This window comes from Triturus cristatus, chromosome 1_1 (assembly GCF_964204655.1).
Source record: "Triturus cristatus chromosome 1_1, aTriCri1.1, whole genome shotgun sequence".
Classification (NCBI taxonomy): Eukaryota; Metazoa; Chordata; class Amphibia; order Caudata; family Salamandridae; genus Triturus; species Triturus cristatus.
The window spans coordinates 1,168,403,594-1,168,420,713 of NC_140579.1; the positions used below are offsets into that span (position 1 = coordinate 1,168,403,594).

A 17,120-nucleotide genomic window follows, 5' to 3' on the forward strand; every position below is an offset into this window, starting at 1 on the left:
TAAGCAGTGGAAGGATAGAGCTGAAGCACTGGGGAAAAAATGTAAAACAGCTGTACTCCAGCAAGGAGACAGACTCGGGAAGAAGCAAGGCAGTTGAAAATGAGAATACAAGAAAGCCAACAAATTAAAACAGTGTGCTCAATCGAAATCCACCTTAAGAATAATTATTGTACACAATAGGTCTTTGGACAGCACACATCTAAAGCTGTCTATAGGGGAAACAAAAAAAATAGAAATGGCACAAAACCGCATATCGAGACAAACCAATTTGAAAAAGAACTCTGCACCGCATCTCTGCAGTCTACAAACCATTCACCACAAAAAGTCTGAAAAAAAGATTAGATTGAATTAATTTTCTAATTTGTTCTTGTAAATGTAACTTTCAAAAACTAACTTCTTTCAGTTCTCTTACTTATCCGGAGAAATGCAGTTAGTTTAAATCATTAATGAGAAGCATTAATGTGTGCAAATGGCAATTTTAATGTTTTCATTGATTTCAGGCAAAATGAAGATAGTATATCTCGTTGTGGCTCTTCTCGTGGTGCTGAGCAGCCTGTCCGAGGCAAAGTTTGATGAGTATGAGGATGGTGATGACAGGATGACAACAACTTTGCTGAGTTTGAAGATGTCACTGAAGAAGTTACCCCGGAACCAGTTCCGAGGGGTTTAACAACTGAAGAGGATGAAGAAGAGGCAACAGTCGAAAATGAGGGTCAAGACTTGGATGAAAATCAGGAAGATTTTGAAGATGCTGATGGACAGGTATGGTGGTGAAAGATAACCAAGCTCATCAATATGTGTTATTCTTATCTAAAGCTTCCTATTTAACAGCTGTGCAAGCATATAGTATCATAACTGTTTACTATCATTGTTCCACGATAATCTATGTAAAACCATGGCATAGGGATGTGGCTCTGCCCCCCAGGCAGACTAAGCGCTTCAGCACCTTGACACGCTCGGGCATTTGTTCGCGCTTTATAAGTTGCCCAATCAAATTAAACCATACTCTGAAATAAAGAATCCATGTACGCTATAGGATACTCTTAATATTTCTATGCAAACTAAAATGATGCCTTTTTTTGTTTTTTTCAGGCATTACTCCTACTTGGGTTGATGGAAGGGTTCTTAGCATTTTTTGCTAGCATTAAACGGGTTCTGTTGAAGTGGTGCTCTTATGGTTTGTGGGTATCTGCTATGATTAAATCTTTTCCACAATCAATCTTGTTTAATCAGCATTAATGTTCGTACCAGTGTCCTACTACCTCACTCACATTATCATCAGGTTAGAAAGGCAGTTAATTTGTCCTGCTGGTCTCCGGTTTTAGCTTGGATAAATAGATAACTTCAACTAGGGATATACCGATCCTTCATCTTTGCATTCTACCAGGAGTTTAACCCTTTGTTTCTTAGTCGGTTTATTCAGATAGGTTTCTCCTCACCTCTTAATCCATTTGCTGTTGTAACCTCTTTAGCTTTCATTTAAAGGTCTGTGCGGAGGAAAGTACCCTGCAACGTGGCCTTTATTGTATCTTTTTGTGTTTGTTTTGTTTAGCTTGGAGTTGCAGCCATCATTTTAGTAGTGGTAAAAAGCTGTAAAATTATGATGCAATGGTACATTTTTATCACAATACTTATGTAAAATTATCCTTTCACATATTGTTTTACGACTTTCATCTACATGTTCTTTTTCCAGAAAAATGTGCAGTACAATATATTCAGTAGACCTCTAAATGAGACCTTGTGTTTTAACTCCAGTGAAATGTAATCGAACGTGCTGTATTTCCTCCTCTCCTGCACACAGGCACATATGACATTGCTGTAGACATGCAGAAGTATTGGTTACTGGTATTTACATATCTTCAAGTGATGCTATGAAACTAATCAACATTCGCCTAGCATTTGAGGACTTGTTTTAAGAGTAGAGTATGATCCTTTTTCTCACGTTTATGTAAATATGGCAGCCCTATTAATAACGTACGTTACAGATGTCCTAGTAAAATATTTCAGGCACCTAACTCGTCCATTAATTCCTCTCGAAGGAAATACTGTTCCATCCTTCTTCTCAAAGTAGGCTGGGGGCTCTTTTAAAGATCCTTTCAGCCGTTAAGGAAGTTGTAAACTGTTTTTACCTCTTAGGGTGCAGGAGATACGTCCACGCTCACTATCTCATTTAATTAATAGTGCATCTGTTCCGCCAATTATCTGCTTATTATAGCTGACATTTTAAGTTCTTTTTTCACGCTATAAATTCAAGTAGATTATCTGCAGGTTTCTGAAAGAAATACCAGAAATAATTAAGCACACATTTGCAATTCGTTTTCGGCATGTACCTCTTGAAGCACTATCCCTATCCTCTACGTGTGTTTTAAACAACGTGGCCAGTTTAGAAGAGGCTCCATGTTAGTCTTCATGAAAATATGTTCTATCCAAGAATCAGAATAAAACCGTCTTAAATAAAAAAAATGTGTCTTGTTCGTGCCTTACTTTTTCTGTCATCTGTACCATGCTACTCAGATTATGGCTACACTTTATGGCATAGCTGAAATCATCTGCGTCACTCTTTCCATAATAGGAACTAAATACAAAACAGCAAGTTCATCTTGTAAAGGGGCTCACGCACTGTTTGACTATTCCAAGTTTCTGATGATTTTTGCATTTTATCTTTTAGAAAGGTGATACTGAAAGTGAACCCTACTATGATGAGGAGTTTGAAGGCTATGATGACAAACTAGACTCCGTTCCAGGAAAAAACAAGGACCCTATCACAATTGTTGATGTAGGTACAACTGTCAGTGTTAAAGAAATTATGCAAAAGGCAAGGACCTCCTTCTGATGCTTATCCAATTTCATGAACACACAGAAAAAAGGACACAGCTGTAAAATCATGTGAAACAAGAACCACTGAAAGCAATTATTTTCAAAAGGTTGTTTTCTACTTTTGCACACTTGTGAATGTTGGCCCTATTGAAAAGATTGATATTGATGATTGGGGTTCCTCGGTAGGCATATGAACATGGAGTTCTTTTAGTAGGCGGGTCACAAGTTAAATGTTGTTTGTAGACCATGCTACAACTTTGAGCAATATTGTAATACTGGGGCAGTGCTTGGGCAAAACCATGGTGTTTCTCCAATTTTGTTTTCTGTAGTAAACACTGCGATCTCAATGGTAGGTTTGTTACTATTATATTGGGAATTGATTGAAGACCTATGATCTTTCATGTCAGTACCTCAGCTGTTCAGCGGCTCTTATCGGTGCATATTTACTATTGAAACTAGTTGCACAGGTCTCAGCACAAACTTACGCTATGGCTCTTAAGCTAAGTGAGTGCATTACACCAATCGTGCCTAATCTTAAATATTAACAACTTCCCACTGAGGGTCTTTATTTAATTTAGAGTCAATTTAGCTAATGGATGCTAAAGCACTATGGGGGTCATGGTGGTCTTACAAAACAAGCAGTTTTTCCTTTACCTACTTTTGACCATAAGATGCTGAAGTCTGTTATCCCGCTCCAACTGCAGCAAAGCTTAAAGTGCAACTCCTAGGATGGGCTTGCTCCATTAGGACATCCTAGATACTAGACACTCTTGTTTGATGCTTTGGATTTCCAGTCTTATGATCTTATTGCAGATATCTCTGTGTAAAAAATGAATACCCATCTTTTTCCCAGGTTCCAGCACATCTGCAGAAGAGCTGGGAGAGTTACTACATGGAGATACTGATGGTGACAGGCCTTCTAGCTTACATAATGAGCTATATGATTGGGAAGAACAAAAACAACAGGCTGACACAGGCTTGGTTCAACACGCACAGAGAGCTGTTGGAAAGTAACTTTACACTTGTTGGTAAGTTTGGTTGACTTTACAGTTGAAGGCCTTTACATAAGCAGAATTATCTAGTGCCTCAAGGCATAACTTAAGTTAAAAGTTAATTAATAGATCATGTGCTCAAATCTCTTCAGCATTACAGAATAGACCGCATAGGCATTGTTCTTGGGTAACAGTAAAAGTACTAAAGTTCAAACCTGCCTCACCCATGGCAAACTATTTACCTTTCCAATTATATATTGACATCCCTTTCATAAACAGGGAACACTAAACTGATACCCTGACACTTCCCATACGCACAACAAAGCACCAAAGTCATTAAACTGGCAAACCGCTAACCAGTTCAACAACTCTCCCGCCATACCACAACAATAACGTACAGCTTAGCACCATTTACCTTAAATATACCACACCTTTATGTGCACAACATTATATTAAGGCTTTTCATGGAGCCATTTTAGCACAGTATTCCGCGTGTCGGACTCATCAAGGCTTTTTATCTGGCTTGTGACCATGTGTTGAAAACAATTGCGCAGACTCCGCAAAATGCTATATGAAAGTCTTTAGCAGGGTTTAACTCCTTTTACTTTCACATTACCCAACTCTGATCCTTACTAAGCTACACATTTAATAAAGCTCTACTAACCACTCCAACTGATCGTTTGAAAAGGGCACCCAGAATAAATAAGTGCTTTGGTACCATACTAATGGTAAAAACAGCAATACAAATGGTAATACATAAAATCCTGTCATGGTATGCATTGTAAATATTTCCAATTGCCCACCAACAACTTTCATGTTTGTGTTCCAATCTTTTTGGCATTAGTGTCTCTAAGTCAGGGATTCTGATGTATTAAAAAAACTGCCAGCTTTCTTTTGAAGAACACCATTGTGAGAAGTTGGCCTGGTATATGATGCTCACTAGTTAAAGTGATCACCTTGTACCATGCCAAGCAACCCTTATGGTGTGGTTGTAAGTCAACCTTTTCGGACTAGCTGCCCTAGTGGTAGCGTAGGCTAAGCAGTCTTTGAGGCTAAACTCGTGAAGCGTGTTAAGCAAGCTGTTTTACCAAATGCAACCCCCTTTCATACCAATGAAAGGACACCACACAGATATATATTCAAAATATATATGTATTTATTTCTCAAAGTAACCCCTAGTCTCTTTATGAGCACAGGAGCACAAATCGTCAAACAAGATTACAGTAGAATACACAGAAGTTGCACTTTATATGGATAGGCCCTGGTGGCCGCTCGAACCATATACTAAAATAGTGGTATAAGTACCACGAACAGAAAAGGGAAAAGGCCTAGGGCCTCTAGAATCGCTGGGCCTACAAGGAGCTAACTTCAGTTAGTGACCAGGAGGTCCACGGGTGGCGTGTGCAGAGCAAATAGTCACAAGCGTGCTCCCATAGGTTTCAATGGGTGCGTAAAAAGTACAAAGTTACTGCAAAGAGGAACTTCCGGATGGACTAGGAACTCAAGATTTGGAACACAGGCACTAGAGATGTAATACTACACTTGGGCACAGGAGTGCCAGCTTTACCTCACCCACAGGAAGCGGGTGCATAGGCCTTGAAGTGCGTCGGGTTTCTTCTATCTGTTCCGTGGAGCCTGTGGACAAAGATGCTGCAGGCGGTCGGTCCGGGAGAGATGCGGTGGATCCAAGAGTGGATCGGAGATGTTGAAGACCTGTAAGCAGAGGGGACAGTGTTCACAGTCACTAGCCAGTGACCAGCGTGGCACCAGCTGGGTACCAGGCAATGTCGGGTGCAAACAGGAAGAAAGGTGTAGCTTGTCTCTGCAGCCACGTGGTCCCTGGAGGTAGACGACGTCCAGGAGTCGGTTCACGAGCTGTCCCACGCAGGCTCTCGCTGTCAGCGGTGTCGGCGACTTGATCGAAGCAAACAAGCCTTGGCAAAAGCAATTGTTGTAGGAGATGAAATAAGCTGATGGTTCTGACCAGCAAGGTCAGAGGGACTGCTCCTTTGGAGGGGAGCAAGGGCCAGTCTGGAGCAACCAGACCAGCGGTGTATTTCGTAAAGTTCGTCGCCAAGATGGCTACTAGCCAGCGGGCCAGCAACCGGTTAGGCGCGTCGAGTGGCAAAATGCAGAAGGGCCCCACGCAGATCGTGGAGATGCTGGAAGGCTCACCTTTGGTGCAGATGCTGCTCGAGGGTTGGGCTTCTCAGATCCCAAAGCACAACTTGGAGGGAGCCTCGGTTGTTGCACTTGTCAGCTTGTCGTGGTCGTTTCAAGATGGCTGGCTCCACGTGTCTCGGTGCCTCCACGGGTCTCCTCTTTTCAGGGACTGTGGATCGGGCGGTGAGAGGTCTGGAGGTCCAGGTCTTGTCAGTCTCTGGGCTCGGGCTCCGGCGGGAGGGGGCGGCAAAGCAGACGTTGATTCGCTGGATGGTGCTTGCGTTAGCAAGGTGGTCACTCCCTGACCACAGGGGAGATTTCCTTCAGTCTTCTGTGCAGCAGAATATCGAAGTTCCCGTCTTCTTCTTAGTTTCAAGTTGATTCCAGGATGTCTGAAGTCTTAGGACACAGCTCCTACCTTTAAGCGGATTCTAGGGGCCGGACTACCTGCTAGGTCCCTCCCTATGGGTGGGACCAGGAAGGGGGGTGGTTACACCCCCAATCCTTTGTCCAGCTCGCCCCAGGCCCGGGACTGGTGTGCCCCAGGACCGGTTTGAACTGGCATATGCACCGAGGCTCCTTGTGAGCCACAGGCATGTCTGGTTTCTTTCAAGCCCTACCTGACCAATACACAAAATCCTGTCTGGGGTGGTGCATGCACCTCCCCTGGCAGGAAACCCTTTGTCCACACCTCCCAAGCTGGAAGGACTCCCAGCAGCAGGAGGGCAGACTTGTGTCTGTGGTGGCAGCATCCATTTTGTGGAGCTGAGGCTATGTCTGATTTTACCCGGGTTTAAGGTACTGTACATGTCGTGTCCCTCTAGAAGGGTGGAATGCTAACCCCGTCGCCAGAATTGGCGAGGGGTTAGTATTCCAATTCGTATGACACCTTACTCGACATGTTTTGATAAAGCCAAACCAAAGATAGCATTTAACCGCGAGGTTCATAATGCACCTAAGAGTATATGGTATGACGATATCTGGAAACAGTAGAAGGAAGTTGTTCCGACCACTGCAGACAGGCTCAGCTCATGCCAGAGCACCATCTCACATGGAACCAAGCACTCTGCCTTCAGGATTGTTAAGGCCTGCCATAGGAGTGACTTATAGGTTACCAGGTGTCCCATTTAAGGTTAGGTATAGGTATACTACACCTAAGTAAGAGGTGATTACACCAACTTACCCCAGCTGAGTGATCAGCCAGTTGTGTCAGATTGTTAGGCCAAGCCTGGGGTGGCATAATACATGCTTCAGCCCCTGGCAGGCCTTGGGTACACCAATGCCCTGGGTACCTAGTGTACACTGGTACAGGGGCTGACAGGGTGATCCACTTCCAATTGGTTAAGCACCTAGGGTGCATAGTGTTAATTTAGTAGAGAGAACAGCAGGCTGGGGGTCTGATTGGCAGGCCCACAGCCTCAATATGTCAAAAACCAGTGAAGCAAAAAGCAAAAATTTGGGGTGACCATAGGATAGCAGACCCTACTCTCCTACACAACCCCCCCCCAAACGCTGGGACATTAAACTAGCCTTGACCAGTCTCGTCTTCATGTCCTAAGTGGAAGTACCTGGAGAGACCATCTGCATTCCCATGGTCAGTACCTGGCCGGTGCTCCACTGTAAAGTCCATCCCCTGTAGGGAAATGGACCACCTAAGCAGTTTGGGGTTTTCACCCTTCATCTGATTTAGCCATAAGAGGGGCTTATGGTCGGTCTGAATCTTGAAGTGAGTGCCAAACAAGTATGGCCTCAGCTTCTTCAGGGCCCACACCACAGCAAAGGCCTCCCTCTCAATAGCTGACCAATTATTCTCTCTGGGGGTCAACCTTCTGCTAATAAAAGCAATGGGTTGGTCTTGACCATCTACATTAAGTTGTGACAGCACAGCTCCCACACCCAACTCAGAAGCATCTGTTTGGACAATAAACTCTTTGGAGTAGTCAGGACTTTTCAGGATAGGTGCAGAGCCCATGGCCTCCTTCAGGTCATCAAATGCCTTTTGACAGCTTACTGTCCACTGAACCTTTTTGGGCATCTTCTTGGATGTCAGATCATTAAGAGGAGTCACAATGGACCCATAGTTCTTAACAAACTTCCTGTAGTACCCAGTCAAGCCCAACAAAGCTCGAACTTGAGTCTGGGTGGTTGGAGGGGACCAGTCCTTGATGGATTGTATCTTACTCTCCAGTGGTTGAACTTGGCCTCCACCTACAAGGTGGCCCAAATATACAACCTTACTCTGCCCTATCTGGCACTTAGTAGCCTTGATAGTGAGGCCTGCCCTTTGCAGAGCCTCAAGAGCCTTCTTCAGGTGGATCAGGTGATCCTCCCAGGTGGAGCTAAAGACAGCAATGTCATCAAGATATGCTGCGCAAAAGTCATCCAACCCAGTAAGGACTTGGTTCACCAGCCTTTGGAAGGTGGCAGGTGCATTCTTCAGACCAAAGGGCATCACCACAAACTGGTAGTGCCCACCTGGGGTTGAGAATGCTGTTTTGGCCTTAGACTCCTCAGCTAATCTGATTTGCCAATAGCCAGCTGTTAAGTCAAATGTGCTCAAAAACTTAGCAGAAGCTAGTTTGTCTATGAGCTCATCTGCCCTTGGAATAGGGTGTGCATCTGTCCTGGTGACAGCATTGAGTCCTCTGTAATCCACACAGAACCTCATCTCTCTCTCTTGCCATCTTTGGTGTGAGGTTTGGGGACCAGAACCACTGGGCTAGCCCAGGGGCTCTCTGAGGGTTCAATGACACCTAATTCCAGCATTTTATGTACCTCAGCCTTTATACAGTCCCTGACGTGGCCAGGTTGTCTGTAAAGCTTGTTCTTTACAGGCAGACTGTCACCAGTGTCCACCACATGGGTACACCAGTCAGTTTGACTAGGTATCAAGGAAAACATATGTGAAAATGATTGTAGAACCGGTCTACATTCAGTCTGCTGATGGGCAGTGAGGTTGCCTCCAAGGGTCACTCCTTCAACTGAGCCATCTTCAGAGTTCTGAGACAACAGGTCTGGGAGAGGGTCACTCTCTTCCTCCTGTCCCTTATCTGTAGCCATGAGCAAGCCCATGTCTGCCCTGTCAACATATGCTTTAAGCCTGTTAACATGGAGTACCCTGTGGGGACTCCTGGGAGTTCCTAGGTCGACCAAGTAGGTGACCTCTCCCTTCTTTTCCAGGATTGTATGGGGTCCAGACCATTTGTCTTGGAGTGCTGCTGGGGCCACTGGATCCAACACCCATACCTTCTGTCCTGGCTGAAACTCAACCAAGACAGCCTTTTGGTCATGCCAAGCTTTCTGTAAGGCCTGGCTTGCCTCAAGGTTTTTGGATGCCTTCTCCATATACTCAGCCATCCTGGAGCGGAGACCAAGTACATAGTCCACTATGTCTTGCTTAGGCTTTTTGAGAGGTAACTCCCATCCTTCCTTCACCAAACACAGTGGGCCTCTTACAGGGTGCCCAAACAACAATTCAAAGGGGCTGTAGCCAACTCCTTTTTGTGGGACCTCTCTGTAAGCAAACAGAAGGCAGGGTAGAAGGATGTCCCATCTTCGCCTGAGCTTTTCAGGTAATCCTTTGATCATACCCTTTAGGGTCTTGTTGAATCTCTCAACAAGCCCATTGCATTGTGGGTGATAAGGGGTGGTGAACTTGTAGTTGACACCACATTCCTTCCACATAGCTGTCAAGTATCCTGACATGAAGTTGGTACCTCTGTCAGAAACTACCTCCTTAGGAAATCCCACTCTGGAGAATACTACCAGCAGGGCCCTGGCCACAACAGGAGCTGTAGTGGTCCTAAGGGGAATTGCCTCTGGATACCTGGTGGCATGATCCACTACCACCAGTATAAATCTGTGCCCAGATGCAGTGGGAGGATCCATGGGACCCACTATATCTATTCCCACTCTTTCAAATGGGACCCCCACCACAGGTAGTGGTATTAGGGGGGCCTTTGTTGTGCCACCTGATTTGCCACTGGCTTGGCAGGTCACACAGGAGCAACAAAACTCCTTTGTATCTTCATTCATGTGAGGCCAGTGAAAGTGAGGGACAAGCCTGTCCCAAGTCTTGTTCTGGCCTAAGTGTCCTGCTAAAGGAATATCATGGGCCAAGGTAAGAAGGAAGCCCCTAAATTGCAGAGGTATAACCAACCTCCTGGTAGCACCAGGCTTGGGGTCTCTAGCCTCTGAATAAAGGAGCCCTTCATCCCAATACACTTTATGGGTACCTTGAGCATTCCCAGCAGCCTCAGCAGCAGCCAGCTGTCTGAGGGGTTCAAGAGAGGGACAGGATAACTGAGTCTGCCTCAAGTCAGCCCTTGAAGGTCCCCCTGTCCCCAGAAACTCAACCTGATCAGGTTCAAGCTCTTCAGGGACAGTTCCTTCAGGGTCCTCTAGATCAGCTTCCTGGGAAGGCTGATCATCACTCTGAGGCAGGGGGGAAGGCACAGCCTTGACCCTCCTGTTCTTCTTCTTGGTAGGTGCTTGGTCCATTGTTCCAGGATCCAAGACCTGAGGTTCAGTGAGGCACTTTTTGGCCTGTGACCTGGTCACAGCAAGGACATGTGATGATATACCTAACATCTCTGCATGAGTCCTTTACTCCACTTCTGACCATAGAGAACTCTCTAGGTCATCGCCCAACAAACATTCTACTGGGAGGTCTGCACTAACCACAACCCTTTTGAGGCCAGTTACCCCTCCCCATGAGAAGTTAACAACTGCCACACTATGTGAAGTAGTGGCATTGCTGGCATTGGTCACCAGGTAATTCTCACCTGGTATGTACTGTCCAGGGTCCACAAAGCCTGGTGTCACCATAGTGACACTGGCACATGTGTCCCTGTAGGCTTGAGCCACTTTTTCGTTAATTAAAGGAGTCTGTCTGTACTTGCCCAGGTTACTGGGGCTCACAGTCAGGGACAAATCAATGTCCCCATCACAGATCAAGACTGCCTGTGTCAGGGTTCTGTCTAAGTCAGAATCTCCTTCAGTTCCCATAGTGATTCCCACTACACCCTTTGTCTGGGGACCAACACTGCTAACAGTAGTACTGGGAGCAGGTGCCTTAGGGGCAACAGTGTTGGGGGCTCCACCCTTCTTACAATCACTAGTCCAGTGAGTTGTATTCTTGCAATGATTGCACCAGGGTTTCTTTTGACCTTCTTTCTTCTTTTTGGACTGTTGTTGGGACCCACCCTCCTTAGCAGTAGTTTGGGGCCCTGTTGAAGACTTCTGGTCTTTAGATTTCTGATCTCCACCCTTTTGGTCTGTTTTCTTCTGATCACCCCCTTGGCCCTGGTTCTGGTTCTTTTGCTTAACCCTGGTTCTGACCCATTTGTCTGCCTTCTTTCCCAATTCTTGGGGAGAGGTCAGATCAGAGTCAACCAAGTGTTGATGCAGTTGCTGGTTTTGACAGTTATTTAAAATCTGTTCTCTCATCATCAAATTATACAATCCTGTAAAATCAGATACCTTACTTCCCAGCAACCAACCCTCCAAAGCCTTAGTGGCACATTCAATGTATTCAGACCAGTCCTGAGTCTGTGTCTTTTGGGTGTCTCTGAACATTAACCTGTACTGTTCAGTGGTTAAGCCTAACACATCAACTAGGACACTCTTCAGGACTCTGTAATTTCTGACATCCTCTTCTCTAACAGTGAGGAGTCTGTCTCTGCCTCTTCCTTCAAAGGAGAGCCAGAGGATTGCTGCCCACTGGTCTTCAGGAACCTGCTGTACTTTGCAGGCTCTCTCAAGAGCAGTTATCCATTTGTGGATGTCATCCCCACTTTTGTAGGGGGGCACAACCTTAGACAGGTTCCTATTATCAAAGTCCCTATCTTTGTCCTTAGGGACAATGCTGCCACCAGTGGGTATAGACCCACTCTCTCTAGGTTGCCTAGCCTTGTTCAGTTTCTCTTCCATCAGGGCTACCTCTAGCTCCTGCTTCCTGATCCTCAGCTGGGCTTCCTGCATTCTGGCCTCATGTTCCCTCCTCTGAGGGGTGGTCATCCTTTTCCTGGAGTGACCTTGAGAGCCTCTAGAGGCATGAGAAGCATTAGAGTCACCTGAGCGATTCCTTTGCCTCCCAAGCCCCTGGTTAAGTCCACTGGGGAGATCCAATGGGATGATCCCATTGTCAGTCCCCAATAGCCTTAGTTTAGCTGGGCCAAGTATAACACTTGGCACTGGGCTAGTTCTCCCTTCATCATCACTACTTTCTGTATCCTCCCCACTTTCCTCCTCTGTAGTATGGTTCTCATCTAAGGGATGGCTATTGGAAAGGGGTACTTCTGTGGCATCTTCAGAAGGGGGCCTCCTGTTCCTGACCCTAAGGGGGCTAACTGGGAAGCTTTCTTGAGCTCTCTCGGATTTTCATCATTTTGCAAGAGTTCTCTGAGCTCAGCAGAGGTAGGGTTCTTGGGCTGTTTAAGGCCTCTAAGAGTTGCCAAATGCCTGAGCTCATTCTGATTAAGGGTAGCAAAGATGGATGGTGCCCTCTGGGGGTCACTCTCAACAGAGAAGGGTACAGTGGACCCCTCTGCCCCAGCCATTGCTCTTAAGTGTGGGTGGATGTGTTGCAATCTACCTACACTTAGGTTTACCTACTAAACCTATCTAGTAGTTGTAGTCAGGGTGTGCTACTCCCTTTGCTCTACAACAACTAAGTTCAGTAGAACTTATGTATATCTAATCTTGTTTTATATGTACCTACAGGTACCTATGTGATATTTCAATTGGTAACCAAGAGATTACAATGGTAAAACACAGCAAGCTCAAATCCAACCGCTGCTCACCAATGTGAGAAGTTGGCCTGGTATATGATGCTCACTAGTTAAAGTGATCACCTTGTACCATGCCAAGCAACCCTTATGGTGTGGTTGTAAGTCAACCTTTTCGGACTAGCTGCCCTAGTGGTAGCGTAGGCTAAGCAGTCTTTGAGGCTAAACTCGTGAAGCGTGTTAAGCCAGCTGTTTTACCAAATGCAACCCCCTTTTATACCAATGAAAGGACACCACACAGATATATATTCAAAATATATATGTATTTATTTCTCAAAGTAACCCCTAGTCTCTTTATGAGCACAGGAGCACAAATCGTCAAACAAGATTACAGTAGAATACACAGAAGTTGCACTTTATATGGATAGGCCCTGGTGGCCGCTCGAACCATATACTAAAATAGTGGTATAAGTACCACGAACAGAAAAGGGAAAAGGCCTAGGGCCTCTAGAATCGCTGGGCCTACAAGGAGCTAACTTCAGTTAGTGACCAGGAGGTCCACGGGTGGCGTGTGCAGAGCAAATAGTCACACGCGTGCTCCCATAGGTTTCAATGGGTGCGTAAAAAGTACAAAGTTACTGCAAAGAGGATCTTCCGGATGGACTAGGAACTCAAGATTTGGAACACAGGCACTAGAGATGTAATACTACACTTGGGCACAGGAGTGCCAGCTTTACCTCACCCACAGGAAGCGGGTGCATAGGCCTCGAAGTGCGTCGGGTTTCTTCTATCTGTTCCGTGGAGCCTGTGGACAAAGATGCTGCAGGCGGTCGGTCCGGGAGAGATGCGGTGGATCCAAGAGTGGATCGGAGATGTTGAAGACCTGTAAGCAGAGGGGACAGTGTTCACAGTCACTAGCCAGTGACCAGCGTGGCACCAGCTGGGTACCAGGCAATGTCGGGTGCAAACAGGAAGAAAGGTGTAGCTTGTCTCTGCAGCCACGTGGTCCCTGGAGGTCGACGACGTCCAGGAGTCGGTTCACGAGCTGTCCCACGCAGGCTCTCGCTGTCAGCGGTGTCGGCGACTTGATCGAAGCAAACAAGCCTTGGCAAAAGCAATTGTTGTAGGAGATGAAATAAGCTGATGGTTCTGACCAGCAAGGTCAGAGGGACTGCTCCTTTGGAGGGGAGCAAGGGCCAGTCTGGAGCAACCAGACCAGCGGTGTATTTCGTAAAGTTCGTCGCCAAGATGGCTACTAGCCAGCGGGCCAGCAACCGGTTAGGCGCGTCGAGTGGCAAAATGCAGAAGGGCCCCACGCAGATCGTGGAGATGCTGGAGGGCTCACCTTTGGTGCAGATGCTGCTCGAGGGTTGGGCTTCTCAGATCCCAAAGCACAACTTGGAGGGAGCCTCGGTTGTTGCACTTGTCAGCTTGTCGTGGTCGTTTCAAGATGGCTGGCTCCACGTGTCTCGGTGCCTCCACGGGTCTCCTCTTTTCAGGGACTGTGGATCGGGCGGTGAGAGGTCTGGAGGTCCAGGTCTTGTCAGTCTCTGGGCTCGGGCTCCGGCGGGAGGCGGCGGCAAAGCAGACGTTGATTCGCTGGATGGTGCTTGCGTTAGCAAGGTGGTCACTCCCTGACCACAGGGGAGATTTCCTTCAGTCTTCTGTGCAGCAGAATGTCGAAGTTCCCGTCTTCTTCTTAGTTTCAAGTTGATTCCAGGATGTCTGAAGTCTTAGGACACAGCTCCTACCTTTAAGCGGATTCTAGTGGCCGGACTACCTGCTAGGTCCCTCCCTATGGGTGGGACCAGGAAGGGGGGTGGTTACACCCCCAATCCTTTGTCCAGGTCGCCCCAGGCCCGGGACTGGTGTGCCCCAGGACCGGTTTGAACTGGCATATGCACCGAGGCTCCTTGTGAGCCACAGGCATGTCTGGTTTCTTTCAAGCCCTACCTGACCAATACACAAAATCCTGTCTGGGGTGGTGCATGCACCTCCCCTGGCAGGAAACCCTTTGTCCACACCTCCCAAGCTGGAAGGACACCCAGCAGCAGGAGGGCAGACTTGTGTCTGTGGTGGCAGCATCCATTTTGTGGAGCTGAGGCTATGTCTGATTTTACCCGGGTTTCAGGTACTGTACATGTCGTGTCCCTCTAGAAGGGTGGGATGCTAACCCCGTCGCCAGAATTGGCGAGGGGTTAGTATTCCAATTCGTATGACACCTTACTCGACATGTTTTGATAAAGCCAAACCAAAGATAGCATTTAACCGCGAGGTTCATAATGCACCTAAGAGTATATGGTATGACGATATCTGGAAACAGTAGAAGGAAGTTGTTCCGACCACTGCAGACAGGCTCAGCTCATGCCAGAGCACCATCTCACATGGAACCAAGCACTCTGCCTTCAGGATTGTTAAGGCCTGCCATAGGAGTGACTTATAGGTTACCAGGTGTCCCATTTAAGGTTAGGTATAGGTATACTACACCTAAGTAAGAGGTGATTACACCAACTTACCCCAGCTGAGTGATCAGCCAGTTGTGTCAGATTGTTAGGCCAAGCCTGGGGTGGCATAATACATGCTTCAGCCCCTGGCAGGCCTTGGGTACACCAATGCCCTGGGTACCTAGTGTACACTGGTACAGGGGCTGACAGGGTGATCCACTTCCAATTGGTTATACACCTAGGGTGCATAGTGTTAATTTAGTAGAGAGAACAGCAGGCTGGGGGTCTGATTGGCAGGCCCACAGCCTCAATATGTCAAAAACCAGTGAAGCAAAAAGCAAATATTTGGGGTGACCATAGGATAGCAGACCCTACTCTCCTACAACCATCACACCCTGAAAAGCAAAGGATTGTCACCCGACTTACGCAAGACTCAGAAAATGTTTCTGGGATCAAAAAGACTGTGAGACTTCCAGTTCATTAAAGGGAATGGACTATAAGTGATCTGCATTCATAATGGAAGACATTGCCAAATATTGTGTACCTTTACAGTTGTCAGTAACTCAACTTGCCTTCCCATTTTAGGTGACGATGGTACGAACAAGGAACCTGTGAGCACAGGGAAACCAAATCAGGAAAACAAGCATATTTACAACTTGTGGTGCTCTGGCCGTGTGTGTTGCGAAGGGATGCTGATCCAGCTGAAGGTGAGAGCCACAAGAATGCCGTTTGGTACATTTGCTTTTTTTCACATATCGGTTTTTATGTATGCCAAATCCTTAGTTTGTCTCTCCACTTTGGAGTCCGGTCATCTACTATTTGTAATACTTAAAATGGGTTGTTGAGAAACCTTTATATTTGTTCCCTAGTTGGCTGTGGACACACCCTTTGTTCTGCCTGCATACCCGTTTCTGATATGCATGAGCACTTGGCATGGCTCTACTAAACTAATTCAGCTTGCACAATAAAGCTGTTTCTTTCCATTCTTGTGCCCCTCTCTTCATTTGCCTTTGGTTCCAGTTTTTGTCCAAGTCCCCTCATTACTCTCATCTTGCGAGTCAGGGAGGAATTTTTCCTAGGTTCTTACAATTTGTCTTTGCCATTTTTTTGATATAGGGCAGATAATAAGATCAACCTTTCGCATAGATCTCTCAAAACAGGAGGACGCACACTAACTGGCAGTCTTTCCTTTCTGTACCAGCTTTAATCACATTCCTAACTCACTCTTTTACCCCAGTTCAGGTTTATTTTTTATATACTTAAAAAAAAAATGTTTTATCCCCTCCATAAAGTGGCCGCTTATATCATGATCACCATTATTTAAGTCAAGTAGATTCAAGTGGGAGTTTTCGGAATACTAAATATAGCATTCAACGCATGAATTTTAATCCCTTCTCCCTGATCTACTGCCGTAAAAACAATTGTTGTCCAGAGATTTTTATTTTTGATTTGTGTTTTTAGATCATTAGAGAAATAATTTAGCTTGGGTAGTAGACATTGCTGATCGAGCCACATTTTTCTTGACAACATTTTTAAAAATGGCGGATGTGTTGCAGTGATGATGTATTATTGCAGGAACCATGAGACCTAAATACTTCATTTTGGTGTCAAAACATAGGTTTTTGGGGCCAAGCAGTCTTATAGAGATAGAAGATAACTCCACAGAGCAGTCCTTCCGCCATTTTCCAAAATGTTGTCTATAATAGAGGAAGAGGGAAATATATAGAAATAAAACAAATAATAATGGTTTGTATTCCTTTTATGTATACACCAAACAATGTTTATTATCTGAATATGAAAAAAAATGTTTATCTCTCCTGTTTTAGACACATTTTCATAATTCACTTTGTTTGTTTTGGCAATCGCCCGTGGTACATTTGCAGAATGTTGAACATTTGAGAAGAGCATATCGGCAGGGACATCGTTTTGTAGCACATGTTTTACAAGTACATGTAAGTGTAAGTTCTGTGGGTAGA

At 45.8% G+C, this 17,120-nt stretch overlaps 1 pseudogene across 1 annotated transcript in view; it reads left to right on the plus strand.

Moving 5' to 3' along the window:
• The first annotated feature begins 505 nt into the window (after nt 1-505).
• Nucleotides 506-17,120, plus strand: part of LOC146871804 (PAT complex subunit CCDC47-like) — a 319,820-nt pseudogene continuing 303,205 nt past the window's right edge. Inside the window, exons 1-4 of the transcript XR_014981079.1 lie at nt 506-762; nt 2,669-2,776; nt 3,671-3,845; nt 15,730-15,851. The product of XR_014981079.1 is annotated as a PAT complex subunit CCDC47-like (transcript). The remainder of the gene's footprint in view (nt 763-2,668; nt 2,777-3,670; nt 3,846-15,729; nt 15,852-17,120) is intronic.